The sequence below is a fragment of the Lagopus muta genome, chromosome 8 (genome assembly GCF_023343835.1).
Source record: "Lagopus muta isolate bLagMut1 chromosome 8, bLagMut1 primary, whole genome shotgun sequence".
NCBI classification, from domain to species: Eukaryota; Metazoa; Chordata; class Aves; order Galliformes; family Phasianidae; genus Lagopus; species Lagopus muta.
In genome coordinates, this window is record NC_064440.1 from 19,817,309 (window position 1) to 19,831,232 (window position 13,924).

The window sequence follows — 13,924 nt, forward strand, 5'->3', positions numbered from 1 at the left end:
TAAAGGAAAATAAATGTACAATTGCAGAATGGCAAAACACAGCCACCAGAAATTCTTAGACTCAAGTCAGCCCTATTCAACTCTTTTTTTTTCCCCTTCACTGAGCTTTGCATAAAGCTAACCCAAACCCACATGGATTTCTATAATATCCAAAAAGAATGACAATGAGTGATGTGATGTAGGTGGAAACTGCCTGAAGAAACCTAAATTGTAACAGGAAAAAAATTGACATTTTAGATTTTAAATGTTACACAGTTTTTATAAAGATTCAGTCAATTTATTTTATTTATTCTAATGAAGAGCATTACAACTGCTTTACTGCACTGAAGCAAGCATCGATCACACCATTAATCACACCTTGTGAATAGTCACAAATCAAGTTCTAACAGCAAGCACTGAATCAGGAGCAATGAAGCATAAACTCCTTCACAATTTATGATCTCTCCAATTGCATCTTTTCAACCATTAAATTGCAAGATACCATAAATTTTTATCTTCTCCACTTCAGTCACATTATTGATTCTGCCTTGTGAAATATAGAATAGCTGTAAATCTAGGCTATTGAATTAAATTTAAAGTCTTGACTTCAGAAAAGAAACCCAACACACTGCCATGGCTGTTAATTTACACTGAGGAACAAATGATAGAAACATTAAAATTTAAATGGACAACAGGGACTTCAAAGAGCCATAGTTCTGTCAATCCTAGTCCTTGTCAACCTTGAGGGTTTTTCTTTAAACTAAATTTTAGAACACAAGACATAATAAAATACAAACTCCAGGTGGATATTAAACAGACAATTTTAGCAAACAAGTAAACGATGAAGAGGCTAAATCAAAGAGGTTAATCAGATGTTTAGGCTTAAACTTAGCCCTAAAATAACCGCACTGACATCAGCACAATGTACTTAACTGTAAGGCTGAAGTGCTTTAGTACAAATAAAACAGGTATGCTAGTGACACCACACTCTCAGTCATCAAGTCCCTAGTGAAATGGCAGATCGCCTTAACGTGTCTGCAAGATCCTCTCTGGATGCCTCGGCCAGTACACGCAGATTCTTCAGGTAACCACACGTACACCAGACTTCAAAAGAAAGATCAAATGAGTTCGGAACCTCTCTGGATGAGTGGAAACATTAAAAATAGATAGAAATGGAAGCTGCCAAAGAGCTGGGAAAATGTTAAAGTAGATGTGGAAAAGATCACGTGCTGGAAGAAACACGGGCGTCACGCTGCTGTGGGCTGTCCCTGTCAGAGGTGCCTGGCCAAGGCCAAAGGTCTGCCGATGGCTGCTGCTCCTCCACACGGCCAGGCTCCACAGGTGCCTAGGCTGGGCTCACAGTCCTTTCCTGCACCTAAGATGGGGTCCTCTCAGGAGGGCTGGACTTCTGTTGCGCTGAACAGCGCTGGGTCCTACAAGCCCCCTGCTTTCCAAAGGAAGCCTTTATGTTAGCATGGCAGGACAGCCCTTCTCCATTTCTGTCCTAGTGAAAGAGACCTAGTCCCAGGTACATAGCTCCATGCCCTGACATGCGCTCTCCCTGCACAGAGTTGGCTTCACTACGAGCTCAAAGAGACATATCTGTTATAAGGTTTGTAAGACACAGGGGCTTAAATCAGATTTCTGGCACAGTACTTACATGAATTCTTCCCTTAGGAAAGGGCCATAGAAATATCTGCTGACACAAGGAAGAGGCAGAGCAGACAACAATCCACCTTGTCGCACTGCCCAGCCACGCCCTGTGCAACTCAGCCCCCATCCAAAAGAAGAGAAGCAATGGACTACTCTCCCTTCAGGAAGCGGGGTAATGACAGCTGCGAGCTCTCACCTCGGCTTTCTGGGTGGAGACAGACACCAACCAATACCAGCCAGCCCTACTGGGCAAGAGAGTGGATAGCTGATGGAAGGAAAGCTGAGGGCATGGTGTCAATGAGACCTGGCAGGGTTGGAAGCCCTCTGGCCTTATCAGGTGCACGGGGCGTAGACGGGGGAATTTAATGCACTTCCAGGAGGTTCTGTGCCAGGAAGAAGCTCCCAAGCAATTGCTGCAGGCTCTCTCGCCCACTACTCGCTGCTGGGCTTGGAGGAGGTGAGAGAGGAGACAAGGGTGGAGCAGGTCAGATGAGTCTGATCAAAGGGTTCAACCTCAGGTGACAGGAAAACCAAGGCCTGCTAGCTCAGGCTCTGTTGACGTGTTTGGAAGTTGCCTATGGGTATTCAGTTATCTCTTAAGGCCAGCCCTACCTACTTTTAATTGTGTAAATCAAATAAACTAAAGGGGTAGTCTAAAGAGTCTGTAGGATCAGACGCTGGTACTGAAGCGTGGGACTGTTTCTTATTTGAGTGCCTGTTCAGCATTAAACTCCCTTTCATTCCCTCCCTTTTCCAATTTCTTATCTCCTGTTTTTTACGTACATTAAAATTCTGCCATAGGTATATTTTGCAACAGTTGTTACGCTTTTACTTTAGCCTGCCGTTATCTTACCTGCGTATGAATTGGAGAGTCAAGAGCAACACAGCCCTTAAGGAACCAAAAAATAATAAATACAAAACTATTTCAAAGCTCACTCTGTTTCTTTTTGCACAACCAACTGGTGGTACTGCATTACTTTATCAGTACAATATCATACAATAACAGGTTGTACCATTTCAGGCAGAAATGTTTTTTTGAGACAGCATTCAGCAGAAGAAACCAGAATCTATGTGAAAAAGGTAAAAAAAAAAACCTACAAACTGCAGAAAGCAGTGTTGGCGACTTAATGTTACATTTGTATGCACAATAAGCTAGATGCTCTGGGATGCTGTTTCTCATGGGAGAAATAAGTTCTCACTGCTTGGGTTTGATATTGCCATACCGAGAACTGAGTAACTGCATGCCATGTCACCATCTCCCTAGTGCCAACAACAAACATCTCCATCCTGCTTTTCATCAGAATAGCTTCTGCTTTCTAGACCAAGGAGAAATGCACTTCAGTGCTGATTGAAGTAACGCCCTTCTTCTAAGCTAAGCCACTTACAAAGTACTGTAGAAATTTAAGTGAGATTGTTTGCAATGACATTAACAACTAAATTATGCCAAAGCAGAATACGCTGTTCTGTAGATTCTGTATCGTGCCATTGTCATTCTATGGACTTCACAGTTCTACTTTTCACAGAGCTATTTTGCTGATTACTGTTGCTAGAACATCCATGCTTGACTTCCAAAGCTGCCTGAATCAAGCAGCACCTGTCCAAAACCTGCTGGTGTTCCTATTACTGCATTAAACTGGAGAGACTCCCCTTTTAAAATTTGGATCTTTAACAGCCCATGGAATAAATCTGTATTGGGTCACACACTATAATGGAAAGTAAACTGTACTGCTCTTTCTTCCTTGCTCCAACAGTTATTAAATTCCATACGGTAATCAATTAGATAAGAGATCCAGAAAAGACTGAGCATAAGAAATATGATACTTTCAATAAATATTTTTATGGAATGGCACAATAGAGTTGACTAACCTTGGAATGTTCATAGGCTCAACTTCACATCCAGAAGTTTGAATCCTGTTGCATCATGTACCTCAAAACCTTTTGTCTTGTTTTGGTGTAAAATTTGGTTTATAAAACTGCAGAAGAGACATGTATATTTGAAGCTTTTACGCATCCTGCTATTGACAGAGGCAGAAATTTCCACGATCAGAGTTGCTTTCACTTAATTTCCTGTTTCAAGCGAAAAATAAAAAGCACAATCAATCAAAATGCCAAACTCCAACTGTGAATAAGCACAATCCCTCAGGAATTGATACTGTTTGTCTGTAAGGCCTTTTCAGTTTTGACTGTGAATTCAAACTGAATCCAGGTCATTCGTTTTTCCCATATTACTATACACCAATCTAGATAAAAAAGAAAAAAGTGGGGTAGGAAGACTGGTCTCCAACTAATCTCTCTGAGACCTTTCACAGCTAAAATTTGGGAGACAAAAAAAAAAAAAGAAAAAAAAAGAAAAAGACTAAAATGCTAAAATGACTGACTGAATGAGTAAGTGAATACACGAATAAATACATTTTAAAAGCTAGGGAAGACCTGCCTACCTTCCTAGCAATAACACACCTGTTGGCTGTTCAAAACACCTGCTCAGAAATCTTGCATATCCCTGAAATTTTATGGCTAGTGGAAATAAAATCTTTTAACAACGGAAACCAGTGAGGTAACCTCCCAGTAGAACAGAAAAATGATAGTAACATAGAAAGTTTACTAAAGTACTCACAAATATTTCATTAGCAATAACAAATTGATAACGTAAAATAAAATTAATGAGAAACATTCAGCACTGTAGCCCCCAAAGGCAGAGCTGGGATGAAGCATTTGAGGACTGCGAGGCATGGTATTTGAACTAGTTGTTTTTCCCAGTAAGTCTACACGTAAGTTTACTTGCAGTGAGTCAAAAAAAGGCCTCCTGTTGAACCATGTTGCTATGTCCACAGACCAGGTCCACAGACATCTACCTTTTCTGGGTCTGAACATCATAACAGGATAACACACGTGTCCACGCTTTCTTCCTCCACGCCATGACAAGGACTTAATCCTTACTGGCCTTTACTGTCTGAATCATCTGACAACCTGATACATGAAATCATGCAAATGGCTGCTTTTTCCTCACTATTAATATGTGCAATATTCAGCGGTATTTGTCTGAAGGGGCGAGAAGGAGGAAGATTGCTAAACAATGAAAAGGACCGATCCATTGCGGAAAAAGAAAAGTTCTTGACTCACATTGCTGGAGAGCAGCGGGTGCCCAGGATACTACAGGTTTTCCGATAGAGGGCATAGGTCAGGCCTTCCAGAGGCTATGATCAGCTTCAATAAACTGTGAAAAGGAGCGCACAGCTCTCTTCCAGGAAAACAGGATTCCCCAACTTTCCTTTGGCCTTCATGAGGACTCAGCCTTGCACAAAATCATTCTCGGACAGGTGGCTGGGGCTGTTCTTCTCCTTTGCCATGTGCAGTCCTACCAGATAGGAATAAGCAACAATAGTAAATACTGTTAGGTATATAATTATTTTATAAATAGTTTTTACAAGATGCATAAAGAGGATGTTTCTAATCTGAACTGCAAATTGCTTTTTATGCCTGTGGCAGGGGGGTTTGGAACTTCATCTTCGAAGTTCCTTCCAACCCAAGCCATTTTATGATTCTAAGCAACAAATTCATTGGGGATTCTGAAAGTCTTCTCACAGCGCTATTATTTTTTTCAAATTTGAGGAGGATCTGTTGCATTCTGCAATCTAATCTTGACAAGCAAAATCGTAAGTCCTATGAAACTGATGTCTGCACAGAGATATTGCACGGAGGTAAAGCAACCCTAAATGTAAAGGAGAAAAAGGCATCGCAATAAAGACACAAACATAAATCCCGGGCCTGCAAGTTATACCAGATCACATAACAACCATTTCTTGCTCAAAAAGGAGTCTATTTTACTAGCTCTGTAGATCTTCTGAGATAGAATGTGACTAATACAAAAAATCAGACCAAAACTTTTTTCACTTCTAGTGGAAGTATCTTGACCCCAAATAATTTATGGTGTAAGCATTGATTAGGGAATCAGTGGATAAATTAGGAGTAAGCGTATAAAGGAATGCAGGGGACAACAAAAGAGAGAGAGGATCGATGCTTGTCTTTGAAAGGCCTCGTAGTTGAAAAATCATTTCTTCATATGTGACATTTTAGGGACATCCGACAGCAGAAACTCTTGGCAGGTTGCTAATGGTGAAATGATATTGACAGAATTGCTAAGCACAAAATTAATTTCTCTGTGAGTACACTGATGGGGTCTGATCTACTCTTTACTTTTCACTTTGTACATTTTTGTCTGGCTGATTGATATGAGAACACCAAAGCAGCTCACCAAAAATTTCGTGGATTTTAAAGTCAGACATTAAAAAGGTTCACCATGAAATGTTCAGCGTTGCTACACAATGCTCACCGTCTTTGTTCTGGATTGCTTTGAATATACATTTTGTCATTCGGTAAATGTTTTCTTTTGTGCTCAAAACAAACAGCCTTTCTTCATTACCACTGAGAGCTGATGGCATTTAAAGGTAGAGTCAGTAATTAAGGAAACTTAGACTGAATGTATAATGAAAGGAGCATTTTACTTCTCAGCAAAGGTATTTCAGAATGTTAAGAAAATTTTGTGAATTCTGCAATGGCTAAGTAATGATTAATATCTCAAAACAATTACTGGCCAATGGGTGCAAGTATTGGAGTTCTAAACGGTGTTAGAGCTGCAGCTTATACTCTGATTAGTATAAATAGGAAAGCGTGACAAAAGCATGTGGAAAATCCCTGTAAGGATAGAATGTACAGTAAAATTGGAAAATGAGAGGGAGAGTTTCAACTGGCCATTCAACAAAAGGTGGAAGAGACAGTCTCTTATTCTGCAGCATTTGGAATGTGAGACAGAGTGATGAATGCTTGTACTTCAGAAAGAAAACAAATTAATAAATATAATCTATTTAAGGTAAAGAAACATGTTTTCTACTAGTATTTTCTGCACAGGTAACAACAATTCTCTGATTATTGAGATGACACTTCATTATATTTCCCATTTCTCTACATTTGGTTGCTTGCCTAGCCTTTAACAGCTGAGTGGAAATAAAGAACCTGTAATCCAGGGTGGAATTGCCAATTAAGAAAAAAGAATTTTGTTATAGAACATGTGAAAAGGGTAAGAAACCACGCCTGTCACTGAACAACTGTGTTAGTAAACTAATCTCCTCACCCCCCCAATCCACTACCAAGCCCCAGGCTCTGCTCAGATTTAGCAGTGGCAGTGACCTTTCCCATATGCCAGAATTAGATTAGCAGTAACTGCAGAATAATATTCTCTGCCATCCTCTACCATTACCGTTGTGGATTTTAAACTGATTCAGAAATTCTACTGCAGAATATTCAAATATAGACTAAAATAAATAAACTAGAAATCAGATGTTAGCATACTCAAACAAGTTTCTGAAGCTATGTTTTTCTGAAACAAGCTCCATTCACGTTGCAGTCTCCCAAGAAGGGAAATCACAGAATGGGAATGAATCACATGTTTACCATACCATGGCTTTTATGATTTCATACATGAAGTGCGCCTGACTGCTGAAGACTGTTTTCTTATTCAGGAGCATGACAGGCACATACCATGTCTTCAATGGCACTGTACATTTAGTTTCTTGGGAGCAAACTTGCATCACTGTATAATTAGACAGTTATATTTAAGTGCACCTGCTGTGTCAATGACTCTTCTCCGTGCCTTGACATGTCAAACCTGAAATTAGCCTCTGCCTTCTAGAAATATCTGTAGTAAAGGATGAGGAGATGCTTTTCTCTAGGGCCAAATCTTGCAGGCACTGCACCTGAAGCAGTGATTTTGCATTTATAAGCGCTGACCCAAAAATACATTGATGCAGTGCTGCAATGCTTTACTTTCTTTAGCAGAGCATAGGTAGCGCTCCTTTCTATGCTAGCCCAACTTTACAAGGACAAAATAGTGCCATGCTCTTACTGGCAAAGCAAATGATTGCAAAGGGTTCACAGGCAGGCATGCTCTTTCTACGTTTCAGCTCTCTCCTATATAACAAATGCTTTTGAACAGCAAGGAAAATTTGGAAATTCTGCTCTTGCTGTTAACTGTACAATATGTACGAATGTAACAAATATAAGCATCAAGGAGGATGATAAGGTTGTGAGAACCAATCCAGCCTTGCATAAACTCCCAAAAAAGCGGAATGTAAAAAATAACCGCTAACAGCATCTTTCAAATACCAGTGAAAGAACAGAAGTAATGACAAACAGTGGGAGTTTATACCTATGCTATAACTCCTCTGTTGAATCAAATTATAGAACTTCACCTAGCGTATTTACTTCTATTTTATTGTATTACACTACAGATGGCATTCCTGAATTACAGCATAAAGGTACAAGTGCTGTGCGCCCCAATTCCCATTGACCTCACAGTGGAAGGCAAGGATGCCTAGAACATTGCAGGGTGAGAGTGCGGTGTGTTCCTTTGCCTGCTTCTGTTCCCAGATCTCCTGTGGCAGAATCTCCTAATGTATATTCCAGATGGCTTCTGTTTGAAGTGCCATTCCCCCCCAACCCTGGCTGCTAATAAACTCCCTACAGATTACAATCTGGTAGTTGGGAATTTCTCCTTTGGTCTACAGCAAGAAACTCTAGCTATTTTTAGTCTTTGTGTTGGTAGTTACAGCGTTATTACACAGACCCACTGAATTAACTATTTCTGTGAGACATCAGTAAACTGCACTGTAATGAACAGTATCCTTGAAGATTAGAAAAGCCATTGCTTTGACTCTGTATTTATTGCCAGTGAGATGAGTGAAATTCACAGGCAGCAACTAGTTCACCAGCAACAAAACAAACACACCAGAAAGGTGCAATACAATTTTTTATTTCCTATCCGCCGCACGAACTAGTCTCGCATTCAAGTACAAACGAAACCACCTGACTGTGTTGGCTCCCTTTCAACACGCCAGTCTCCCTGACTTTGCCAAAGAAATGTTCCGAGTCTCACACTGTGAATGACAGAATATGCAACTCCAGTGGCCCATAAAAAGAAGCAGAGAAAATGTAAAGCTGGCAAACAATGTCATCTACTGGCAACAACTGTATGACTTGATAAATCTTTTCTGTTGTTTCTGCTCCAAAGGTACGGCTTTGAGACTAGAAATATTTGTAACTGCATCCATGCGCTACAACTAAAATATGCTCTCCTATTTCGTATTCGTAATGAAAAAATGGAGGGCTAATTTCACACCTGACATACAGGTAGGACTTGACAGAAGTCAATGGAACTGCATCATTTGCTGCGAGAATAAATGTGACCTGACGTTCTTGTTTCATTTTAAGTTGTCAAGAGACGCCCAGTGCTAAAATTAGCTTACAGTAGAAGTCACATGTTGGTAAGAATAAATCTCTTCCTGCTAGTTCCGTGAAGACGCCTCTGGCTGTGAACCATTGCCATCTGTGGGCAATAATCCTGTCTATCTAATAAATATCAGTCAAAGTCATAAATTATGTGAGGCTACAACGTATATTAGAATAAAGGAATAATGACAGATGGCAGGAAGCCCATGAAGTCACTGCAGGGGTGAATGTAAGAGTGCAAAATGGAACTACGGGGAAAGATAGGTTACACACAGCCTTCAGAATACTTTCCTAAGAGCAAACAAATGAATAAACTGAAACATACAGGTAAATAACCATTCTACATGTGTTACCGCCTCACAGAAAACAAAATGCATGTGTATCTTTCTTTCTAGTTATAATCACTATGCCTTTGCACAGGGATTTGGGCCACATAGTCTAAAAGTTTGGGAGATAAATTGTTTTCAGGGACTATGTAATGCCTCATGTACTTTTTTCTGTCTGGAAAGTGAAAAAAGCCCAAAATAAAGCAAGCGGGACAAGAATATGGATGGAAAATGTCTTACAAACAGCAGTAAAATTTGCCTGTCTTCTGCGGTGCTCCTCTGTGGTTCCCCTCAGCAATCAAACTGGAATACGTGACACCAGATTCTGAAACAATTAGAAAGTCAGATTACAGCTCATTAATCTAGCAAACATCTTTAGATTCTGGAACCTGATTTTCCTACCTTAAATCTGTCTATACTTTCAAAAATGAAAAATGCTTTTCAGTTTAAACTGTCTTCTCCTAGCAAACCACCTTGATGTGGTCATTCATCTGGTAATTTATTTAGGCTCCAGCCTAAATCAAATAAATTCACATAGACTATGCCACCTCTGGATGCTTTAGATAAAGATGTTGCTTAAAAATAATTTCAAGCCCCGGGAGTCACACTGACACACCTCTGTAACTAGGTACTTGATAGAACCGTAACAGAAGAAGTGAAATCTCACTGCCATTTCTCCCTGCTTGTTTTTAAGTAGCTGCACCGTTTGTGTGAGCAAGGTCCATGGAGTACTCCAGTACAACTAGCTAATAGTTTGTCGGGTTTTTTTCCTACAAACCTCAGTGATGGTTTGCCAACTGAACAAATGAATCCTTCTGCCCTGCGTATCTTGCACAATACGCACTGAAAGAAGAGAACATCCTGATGAATTCTCAGGTCTGCTGCTTATCACAGATTTTCATCAACTCGACATACATGATTTTCTGTGCCTCTAGAAATTTTCTTTTCTGCAACTAGACCAAAGCATTCCCATGCCCCACTTAAGAACATCCACATTAGTGGGACTTAAAACTCTTCTTTTGAATGTGAAATTGTATTTATTCAGTGTTAACTATCAATCGCTTGGGTTAAAGAACACGGATAAACATGTCAAAGGGAATTCAACCTTAATGGAGCCTTTAGTTTTTTCTATGACTACTGTAGTCACTGGTGGCAGGTTTTGTACATCACTGACATCTCACACTTCTCGCGGTAGAGCACAGTCCCACTTATATTACTCATGACACTGATCTGAAGTCATTGGAGACTTGCTTCATAGGCACTGAAATACAAATCCCCAGCATACTTCAATGTTTGTGTGTTTATTACACGGATTCATCAAGCTCCAAGTCAATTTTTATAAATCTGACACTATTAGTTACGTGTAATCACATTAAGAATGAGATAAACTGCAAGACTAAAGTCTCATCTGCACTAAGGACCCAAATTACTTGTGAAAATCTAATGCCTGCTTTCCAGTAGCATTTACAGTAACTAAAATCTTTTAAAATCCTTTCAGAAGACTGAAATACCAACAGTTACCAAGACTGAAGAACGCACTATTATTATTGTCTAAAAAGGAAATAATGCATGGGAGTTTTGTCAGCCTTCTTACAGTAAACAAAACGCGCAGGAACATTCAAGTCAATTTCACTGGCTGGGAGAGTAATCACTGCCCAGAAAATCAGGACAACATTCCTGACTGAAGCAAAAATTAACTTCACCGCGTTCCAGAGATTACACTTCAAACCCTACTTAGAAAAATCTGAGACTTTCGTTAAGGGACAGGTGATGGTTTTAGGCGGTCACAAATCTCCTCCTAGGGCACTGAGATCATGTGGTATGTTGAAGTCATCTGGAGACTAAAGGGAAAATTCATAGCCATCTGCCCCCTATTCACACCAGCCAGCAGGTGGAAGCCAGTCCAAAGTACACACAGATAGATATTAAAAGACATGGTCATGGCTGCTGCTGTGTCCTCATACTTCTGAGGGAGAAAAGGAGGCAAAAATTTTCCAAGCAAAGCTTTGGAAACCTCCCAGAGTTGAGACTTTTACACTGAACAATGCGTTAAGAATATCTGGGAGGGAAAATTCTGTGCTGGCAGAAGGAAGGACTGGATGATCTACAATGGTCTTTTCCATTTTTAAATTCTATCATCAGATTTGTCCTCAAGCACAAACCCTCTAGGAGTTTCTTGGGGGCGGTGTATCCCTCCACAACCCCTACTGTGGGCGCTGGCTTAAAAGCTACAATAGAGTCCTTAGAATCTAACAACAAGAGCTATTCTAGGCGCTGGTTAGGAAAATGGGATTTAAAGGAAGTTTCTACTATTGTGCAAAATTAGGGCAAAAAATCTCCTTTCAGATAAGCAACAAAGTATATCAATTCCAACAGTTTGCTCTCCTGCTGTTGTATCCATCATAAAGAAAGACAGTCTTTCTATGGTGAATAAAGGTGATAGTCTAATCAATTAAGATTTCATAGAAAAAACGAACAATTCAGCTGTCTGCCCCACCCTCTTCCCAGGTTGAAACAAGACCTTTCCACTTTACTCTGCATGTTACTTTTGTTAAAATGACAGGCTCCTCACAGAAAACACCAAACATACATGTAGAGAGAGAAGAATTCCCATTTTGAGATCCACCATGCAAGTGAAGGCTTTTGAGCTACGAATTTGATTGCTCTATGCAGTGGACAATTGCCTACATAGCTGTCCCGCTTTTGTGTATGCAGTTATACCTTTACTACCTTCTCAATATGATTACATTTATTCTGATTATACTGAAAAAAAGAAAAGGCATTTGTGAAATTGATGCAAAATGCGCATTGAATAGTAATACAATTCACTGATTTATCGTCCTTGTCCGTGTTCTGTTTTGGGTGATTCTGGGCAGTAGGTGAAAATGGGCCTTTCAGTTGAAGTCAGAAAGTTGATTCCCTTTAGTCATAATCATGCAGTATGTCGGTCATTATTCATTCAGCTAATGAAGACATCATAGAGATTTCCAACTCCTTCACTGAAGAAACCCAAAATGCTCACATGTGGTGGCAGCCTTAAGGCTAACCTCGCTCACGTGAAGTTAACTTCATGTTGGTGTAAAGTTTTATATGACTTCTTTAGTATTTAATGACAAGCACGATGCCAGAGCATAGTTACTATTTCTTTTTATATGAGTTGGAAATTATGTTATGTTTACAATATATAAGTTTTAAAAGAGGTATAAAAAATTAGGTTTAGGTTAGCACTGAACTCATAATGCTTTAGAAGTATTTAACATATCCTCTCTGTTGCTTGTATTTGTCTATATGGGTTTGGCTTAATAAACAGAAGAGAAAAAGGACATTAATTTATCATGCTTTTTGCTGCCTACATGAGATGCGGAGAAAATGCATGGACAAAAGCCAGGAAAAGATATCCCTCAAAAATAAACCATGAGACTTTACAATATAGGCACAATACACTTACACAGTCTATCATCAAAAAAAAAAAAAAAAATCAACAATATAACACACCAATTTTATTCAGCTTACCTCGAGTGTGAACTACAATGTGATTCATGGAATCTGTTGTTTTGCTTTGAGCTTATGCTTTCTACATAACGAACATTCAACGTGCACTGTTTTACCAAAATATTTTTTTTAAAAAGCAAGCAACTAGCAAGCAAAACAGGTGTTTGTGGAGAATATTTGAAAATTCAACTTACTTGCTCCATTTTTCCCCATTCCAGCATTTTCAGCTCCCAAAGTCACTAAATTTTAAAGATTGCTGACAATCTGACACAGATGTATTCTACAGATACCCTTACGGTACTAAAAAAAACAAACAAATAGGAAAACAGAAATTTCAATTAAGACTTGCATCTTCTCTTTTTTAAAAAACAACTTTTCACAGAATTATCATAGAGATGTTCTTCAAGGGGAGAGGGAAGATGTACAAAGAATAGTTGTCTCCCGTTTAGAGGTTTAAACTAAGGTATCTCAGACAGATCTGCCAGACATGTAGAAGTGGAAATTCTCATCTGCTTGCTTTATTTATTGAGATGAGTTTGGGCTGGTGCTCAACAGTTTCTGATGTTTCCAACTTAGACGATTATCATGAAGGGTGCAGACAGTCCCCTCACAGCAGCTACTGCACAACTCTGCCCTTTGCAGCAGTGCTCTTTTTTATTGATCGCTTGGTATTTATCTAAAAGGAGAGCTAAAAGGAATCTGGACATGTTCTCAACACATGGAAAGAAAGACAGAGCTTGAGTACCCTGATGCTTAAATCCTGTGACATAAGGCAGGCAGCAATACTGTAATTTCAATAAAATGCTATGATCTTAAAATATAGTACAGTCATGCATATTAATAGGACTCAGTACAGAAAACCTATGCAGCAGACTCTGCAATCATATTGCAAGATCTGGCTTACCAGAACTGATGAATACTCTGTGGAAGTTACATTGCCCCTGATCTGAAGCGAATCGCAGAGAACTTTGATCCGAGGCCAGAGGAAAATCCACAAAAAACCATTAAATGCATCACCATTCGTCTCAGGAAATACCTGCAAAATAAAAAATTACTTCAGATTTCTGGAACTGGCAACGAATGAGCAAGCAAGGATTGAAGACAAAAGGGTGAGCTGCGTGCCACGTGGGGAGCAGGCACAACGCACCCTTCTAACGTTGGGAATCATGGAACAGTAATACAACATCAAAGGA

At 39.6% G+C, this 13,924-nt stretch overlaps 1 long non-coding RNA gene across 1 annotated transcript; it reads right to left on the bottom strand.

Moving 5' to 3' along the window:
* Nucleotides 1-4,891: 4,891 nt before the first annotated feature.
* Nucleotides 4,892-12,959, bottom strand: LOC125697046 (uncharacterized). The gene is made up of 3 exons (XR_007378653.1): nt 12,926-12,959; nt 9,480-9,564; nt 4,892-4,987 (listed from the first exon to the last, which is right to left on the bottom strand). It is a non-coding gene; the product is annotated as an uncharacterized LOC125697046 (long non-coding RNA).
* Nucleotides 12,960-13,924: the final 965 nt, after the last annotated feature.